Raw genomic sequence first — 7,586 nt, forward strand, 5'->3', positions numbered from 1 at the left:
ACCATAACAATTGTCAGAAGCTCCGAACCTATATCAAAATTGCTTCAACTCAAAATTAGAACTTATCTAAAACGAAGCAGCTTGCTTCTTGTTAAACAATTTCTCTTGTGATAGCATCACAGCCATTTGCAATAAATGGCAGTGATAGCATTACTGCCATTTCAATAAATCCCCAATCTTATGCTAAGGCATGGCAGATGCTCTCTGCTAGTTTGCGTGTAAATTCCCAAAACCTTATTTGTGCAGGTCAGCACACCAAAAATGATTTACTTGTCTACAAATGCGAAGCGGTTAGGGAGGGATCATATTACAGGTGACGGAGATGTTGATACACGTTAGAAAACGAGCATGCTGATATATAAAAGTTGCAGAAACCACAACTTGCGAACCTTTGTGGTGGGCAAGCGCATTTTAGGCACCGGACACGCCACTGTTTGTGGCAGAATATTTTTGAGGGCGATAAAGATATTGTGTTTGCGCTTTGCCTGGCCATTAGTGCTCTAAAAAGGGAGCCGTGAACGGCGACCGTCAAGCTTCGGAAGGGCAGCGTTCACAGTATTGGTGTCTTCGTGTCATAGGCTCACAACTCGCTGCTCACCGTCTCGGTTTTAGCGTATTGCAACACGTGATCAAACCGCTCTATGGTTATTGATAGAAAGTTAGTTACCGCAGGTTACCGTGCGGTGTAGCAATACAACCGGAAGCTCGCACTGCGCCTTTATAACACAATTTTCAGCGTGCGCCAGGAGTGTTGCCATGCTCCTCACTCTAAAAAAAAAAAGGTTGTAGTCCTTACACCCCTTGTCCTATATACGACACCCCAAAACTTCAATTCGCCATGTAGCGCAATGACAACAAACTGACGGCCCCAACTTTTACGAGAGGCTTGATGACGGTGCAATATAAGATATTAAAGAGCTAAAGTATACATAAAAAAATACAGAAAAAAAAAAAAAAAAAAAGAACACTGAGGTTTTGCAGTAGGGCAAAAAACAATACATGGTTACTTTTTTTTTTTTTTACTGTCATTTACATATACTTAAGCTATTTTAATAAGTTGTACAACTCGGCTATCAAGCCACTCGTGAAAGTTGGTAGCGTCGGTTAAACACCAGTGCGCTGCATGTCCAACTGAAGTTTAGGGGTGTCGTATGCTATGCTAAAACTGCCCATTAACATAATCGACGTGATTAGAGGTTTTTATTTATTGCTTTAGGAAAAATATTTTAATATGCCATACATTTTCTGTACCATGTTATTTGCAACGTTGCGGTCCCTTTCTCCAGAACTGCCTGTTCTAAGCTCTCGTCACGAACGGCTGGCTAACACAGATGCGCTTAAAATGCTTCGAGCATTTCTTTATTTGCTTTGTAATTACCTGAAAGTAGGTACGGGAATTCTGTCCTTTTTGAAGTGCATGGAATAAATGGTCATGCTCCTTGTAACGGCCTTAAAACGCGAATCTATTCCCGATGTGTATTGCTCGACATACCGTTCAGCAATGAGTTTTCTCCTGCTTATGGCGAAGAGTAGACTTTTCGTAGACCGTACTATAGAACTTAACATTATTAGCGGGAGGGTTTTCCGCCGTCACGTTCAGCACAGACTGAGCTGGCGGCCATGCACAAGACCAGAAATCCGCAGCGTACGCGATATACGAAAAGTAAGACATCCCGGTCCTTCGTGCAATGCTGTCACAAGGCGGAGCACAAAAATTCCTATTTTAACGCACTCATTCTTTTCATTAAAACGGCTTCACGCATCAAGGCCGACAGTCTCTGCTACCGTTTCCGCGCTGCCGCCACAGCTGCCGTCCCCGCTCCTCTGGTTCTCCATTCGTCCGCCAGAGGGCGAGCGGCGGGCTGGAGTTGCAAATAGCAAAACTAGAATTACTCATGCATCGCAGACCCAGCCTCGTACTGCTGTTCTACAATAATCATCCAGATGACAGCCATTTTGATAGGCACCAGTGCACGCCCTATAGGTCGTGAAAGTTGCGAATACAATGCAACAAGTAAATTTTGACCTGGCCAACTTATTTACGTCTGATATAATTTCTAAACGACAAAGGAAAGCCTGGATTATATTTTTCAGAGTTGCTGACAATCCTTCCCTATCTGGCTTTGTATTGGTCAAAGGAAGAAGGAAAGATCCTCTGTCGTATGAGCATCAAGAGACAATATCATCACTAACAGGCACAAAAGCAAAGTTTGAGAAAAATTAAAAGACATCACCATGCTCTAGTTTACTGGGCTGGAGGTCATAAATAAAGTTGGCAAAAGAAGAACTTGAGTGTAAAATATTGGCAGCAACTTTTACTTTCAAGCACCAATAGTGCATCAAAGGCGGTATTGAAGAAGCAATTGTTTTAATTTGTTTAGAAGCCTATATACAGTCTTGTATAGTATGGGTCATGTGGCATCAGTATATATATTTAAAATATAGACCGGGTGACGTCAATTTTCCCACTAAATTTAACGAGGAAACTGAACTGTTGTATAAGTCATCTGACATCAGGCCATGTGACGTCACTCTCCCGCCACATTTAATGGGGAAACTGAATTGGGGTACAGGTCACGTGAAGCACATTTTCCCAAACTAAACTGGGTGTATCGATTTTTCCGTCTGACCTGACCTGACCGGCAGATAGAAAGTGCTGATGCAGTCGCCGTCATTAGATAGCTTCAACTTGGTTAGTCTCGGTGTGCAGTTGTGCTGGTGTGTTATGTGGTTTTCGCTTAATTTTGCGACGCAAATGTGTTTCTTGTGTTATGGCCACATCAGAAACTGAAATGATTTCCAGCCTAACTTGGGGGCATTTTTACTAAGAGCTTCCATATGGTCATGTTCAGCCTTCAGCCAGGTTCAGTGTCAAAATGACTGAACTGATGCAGAAGAGGCTATACCACTGTCTGGAGCTGTACCCAGAACAATACTTTTCTTACAAATAAACTAATAAAGAGACTAGTCTTTGAATGCATGGTAAACGAACAAGTCAACAACTGAATTGCGGAGAGTAGACAAACTTGTAAGTTTAGTGCTCAATGTTTAATTTTTGCAAACACAAACTTTTTCTGAACATCGCCGACTGGAAAACCCTCTGTAATGACGCATAGAATGCAAAGAGGAAAAAGCGATGTCTCTCCTTAATTCATTCTTTTCCAAAGTGTTTTTTTTTTTTTTTTAAGAATATAAGGGTTTGAGATGTTATGACGGTTCATCCTAGGCCGAGTAGGAAATGTTTTCAAGTATCGGTTCTGTTTTCAGAATTTCAAAACATTGACCTTAGGAGGTGAACTATTTGTTATATGGCCGTTCCCTCACAACATATTCAGAATATCAGGTAAGTGGCAGACCCGTCAAGTGAAGTCTGACATCTGTTTTCCGTAAAATTTGTAAAAAGAAATTCAAAGGTTTAAGAGAAATTACTTCCAATAAGTTTCACTGAAGTCAAATGCCAGGCACCACTTCATGAATCTGTGCGGAAATTTTTTTAATTTGATTGAACAGATGCATTTTTTACTTTCAGCGGCATCGCCAGCCCCTGAAAGAAAATCCGACATTAACAACGCTGCACTTGGGTGATTTCTATGCAGACAGTTACTTTTTGGCGTCACATATTGCATAATCCAAAGGGCTCACAAGCTGTCTGGAACGCAATTTTCACTTGAAGAGCCGTTAGTTTTTGTGTTTCAATAAATTAATTAAATTAGATATTTCCAGAAAATAATTAAAGCACTTGAGTAACTGCAGGCTTGGGACCGAGCACAATATAAAGTTTAGTTACATTCATAAATAAATCACTCAACCAAACGTTTAAACCGCAAAACAATTTCCCCATAGTATAATCAAGAGCAACTGTTTTTGATTTGTTATGAAGGCAGAGCACAATGCTTTCGGGGAACATACATAGTGGCTCCTTACGTTGACTCTATTGGTTGCATATCAAGATCGTAACTGTGCGGTCATAAATTTACCTTGCACTTCTTATTGCAAATGTTCTGCCACTATCACCAAGACCTTGGTGGATATCGAGCAATCCAAAGTGCTCCATGCTCGCACCTTAGAGGGGTAGATGTGAGCATGCGCTTTCACATTCAAGATGCCAACAAAAAAGTGCTCTAAAACTGCACCAAATCCACCAAAGAAATTCTGCATTAGAGTCATCTACATACTCAATGTTTGCCAGTGCTAAGGCTGATTCCTGTGCCTCCTCTAGCCTCCCCACACGTATCTGGTACGCCGATGACAATAGTGAAAACGTGTTATAAAACCAAGTGCAGGAGTTGTGCACCTTACGATGACATGGAATTAGGTAGTAAAGGTAAGTATTGAATGACACTTTACAAAACAAGGCGCTTTACAGAGCAATCGTGATGAAATGCAACGAAAAACATAAATACAACCCAATCACCAAGGCGTGAAGGGCAGAGCAGAGCAATGAGTTGAAGCCACCTTATGGCAGCCTCGTCATGTGATTCCAAGATGGCAGCACCCACACGACGGAAGGAGGAAGGGTCTATAGCTCACGTGACATCAGGGCATATTACCGGGTGATTCAAGGAGACGGCAGGCTCTTCAAATCGACCGGAAAATTCGGTTTCTTAACCTATCGCGCTACGACTTTATGCAGCGTTGCCCACAGATGGTGCATTTTTTGTAAAATTTGCAAAGACCGAACTTACCTTAGGAAAAAGTAAAGAAAGAAAAAGGCTTAGCTCCTATGGAAACGCAGCGACGCCACCAGTCTTCAAACAACACGGCGCCGTTTAGCACTGGAGACCAGAGATGGCGCAAGCGGTCGCAACGTCAACTGCCGCCAACGAACGAGCAGACGACACCGAGAGCCGGCGTCATTGGCAGACAAGGAACTGCAGTTCCTTGTTGATATTGCGCCTGTTTCTGTTTCTGCGACTGTCGCCGCCTGCCGAACGCGCGCCACTCTTGAGTCGAAAAAATTGTCTACTAAAGATGCTGGCTCTCGGCGCCGTATGCTCGTTCGTTGGCGGCGTTCGTTGCGCCATCTCTTGTCTCCCGTCCGAAACGGCGCCGTGTTGTTTGCAGACCGGTGGCGTCGCTGCGTTTCCATAGGAGCTAAGCCTTTTTCTTTCTTTACTTTTTCCTCAGGTAAGTTCGGTCTTTGCAAATTTTGCAAAAAAAAAAGCACCATCTGTGGGCGACGCTGCACAAAGTCGCAGCGCGAAAGGTTAGGAAACCGAATTTTGCGGTCGATTTAAAGAGCCTGCCGTCTCCTTGAATCGCCCGGTACATCAAATTTCCCATCAAATTAAGTGGGGAAACTGAATTGGTGTATAGGTCACGTGAAATCAATTTTCCCGTCAAATCTAGCACAGAAATTGAATTGTTGCATAGGCCACATGAAGTCAATTTTCCCACTAAATTTAGCGGGGGAAATTAATTGGTCTGTAGGTCCTGTGTCGTTAAATTATATGAAATAAATTTTCTTGCTAAATTTAGCAGGGAAACTGAATTTGTGTATATATCATGTGACATCAATTTCCCTTCTAAATTTAGCGGGTTCTAAAAGTGCAGGTTGACCTTGAACTCGATTATTATTTCAACAAGCACAATGCCCAAACAGATCCCCAGAATGATACACTAAATTATTATAATAGTACCATATCTGGTAGCTTCATACCCTTGAACCGATAATGCTAAACACTCTAATAGTCTCAAACACCTGAACGCTTAAGGTATACCAAAAGAATGTGGTAAACATCCACTTTTATTCTCAGCATATGGACGTCACAAGGGTCAATGAAATGCAGTGTGCCACGCCTGTCAAATGTTACCAATTTGTTGATTCCTGATCATTATCTTGACAATTTTTCAAACTCAATAGATCTACTGCTGAAAGAAAAAATTTAAAAAAAGGTTAAAGACCAAATTAGAAAACCTTCTTCAGTAGGTGTAAAAAAAACTAATTCCGTTGCCTGCTTTTATATAAAATAAAATATAGTTTAGTATAAACACTGTTAGCGGGAGCTTGTGTAGTCTTTTTGAGGCATTGCTGTGCGTGCTCCGCAGGACATACGTCAAACTAAAACCCTCTTTCACCAGGAGAGAGAAGAACCCCCTTCGTCAAAACTTTGGGGAACACAGTCACACAAAAGTAAGATTCTCAGGGACTCAACAGAGCATCAACAGAAAGCCCTCGAATTTGGCTTAAGCACTTGTGGTTCAAAGTAAATTCAAGCCTCGCAGCTCCTTGCATTCCAACTACAGGTCAGTCTTTAAGTACTGCATCCTTCCTAATGCTTGCTATTTGCACTGTGCAGAAATGCCCCCAGAGTAAGCCAATTTACAGCAATGCTAGTCATTGACGAACCAACCAGTTTGGATAAGTCTTCAACAGCCAATAACCACTCGAGTCTAGCAGGAGGTAGACAGCTCGTCTCGGCAAGGAGAGCGCGCTGCCTCCTACTCGCAAGGATGCGGATGCAGCAACAAACGGTCCGAGTAGCAACACGTGCAAGCAAGCGACCTGTCACGCCGGATCTGTTGCAACTTACACGAGTTAGAGCCGTCCTCGAAGCCTTACAACAGCGTCGACCTCATATCACCTGAAACAAACGAGAATAAAATGAAAGGAAATGAAAACAAATCCCTTCATTAATTAGGGTCACACCATTCGCTCTGCCGTTACACTGATCCTGAGAAGTTCTTTCTTTCTATTTTGGTTTCCAGATTTAAATAACTTTCAAGCTGATTGCTACTGTCACCTCTGCAATTCCCACTAGTTCAGACGGAAATCAAGGTCAGTTTACAAGGCGAAGATTAGAGAAAACATGACATCATAACGCAGTGTCGATTGATAAAGGCAGCGGTAATCAAAGCCCTCTTATCAGTAAGACTTCCAATCTCGCGTTAAAATCGTTTCATCCATAGCAAAAGTTGATTCTACCCGTAGCAAGAGGTTTGTGTACTAAGTGCATGCATGCACTGCTCCTTGGCATAAGGACGATAAGCGTCGATAAGTGAACCCGGATCGAGTGCGATAATTCCAACAAGAGAGTCAGTTACTCCTACTTTGCAACCTTGAATACATATTGTCATTTACGAAGGTTTTGGTTTGCTAAGATATTTAAGAAAGCGCGCATCAAAAACGCTAAACGAGCCAAGGAAAAAAAAAAAAAAAAAAGCTTCGAGTGATGCCGAAGGAATGGGACGTACCTTCTTCGCTTCATCGGTGAATCTGTAGTTCGTCGGCTCTCCAACTAGATCCGCAGTTCAGAGGGAGCTTGTCGCTGACCTAGCTGGGTCGCAGGGAAACGCACACAACGGAACTCGGGACGCTCGACTGTGCTGCACCAGCTGATACCGCCATGACGGGCTCGGGAAAGAAAGGCGAAGCGCACAAGTTATTCCGGAGCACCTTCAACAGCGATCGGTGCTGCAAACACTCGGGCGTTGTTCCCCGAAAAATCCTAGTACCCTAGTTTGCCCAAGCAACGGGCGCTTTCCTTCAGCGATGCGAGTTCAAACAGATCAACACGAAACCACGAAACCGTCCGAAGGGTACACAAAAATATCAGCATCTACACGTGAGAAACACTCCAACCGAC

General features: G+C 42.9%; 1 protein-coding gene across 2 annotated transcripts in view; it reads right to left on the reverse strand.

Annotated features, from left to right (window-relative positions):
* The window catches only part of LOC8026178 (transcription factor CP2-like protein 1), a 66,881-nt gene extending 59,295 nt beyond the window's left edge, over positions 1-7,586 (reverse strand). For both annotated transcript variants that reach the window (XM_029980652.4, XM_029980651.4), the window contains exons 1-2: positions 7,195-7,586; positions 6,534-6,584 (exon numbers count right to left, since the gene is read on the reverse strand). The gene's annotated coding sequence lies outside the window, so the exon portion shown is untranslated. The remainder of the gene's footprint in view (positions 1-6,533; positions 6,585-7,194) is intronic.

The sequence above is a fragment of the Ixodes scapularis genome, unplaced genomic scaffold (genome assembly GCF_016920785.2).
Source record: "Ixodes scapularis isolate PalLabHiFi unplaced genomic scaffold, ASM1692078v2 PGA_scaffold0__279_contigs__length_252992795, whole genome shotgun sequence".
Lineage (NCBI taxonomy): Eukaryota > Metazoa > Arthropoda > Arachnida > Ixodida > Ixodidae > Ixodes > Ixodes scapularis.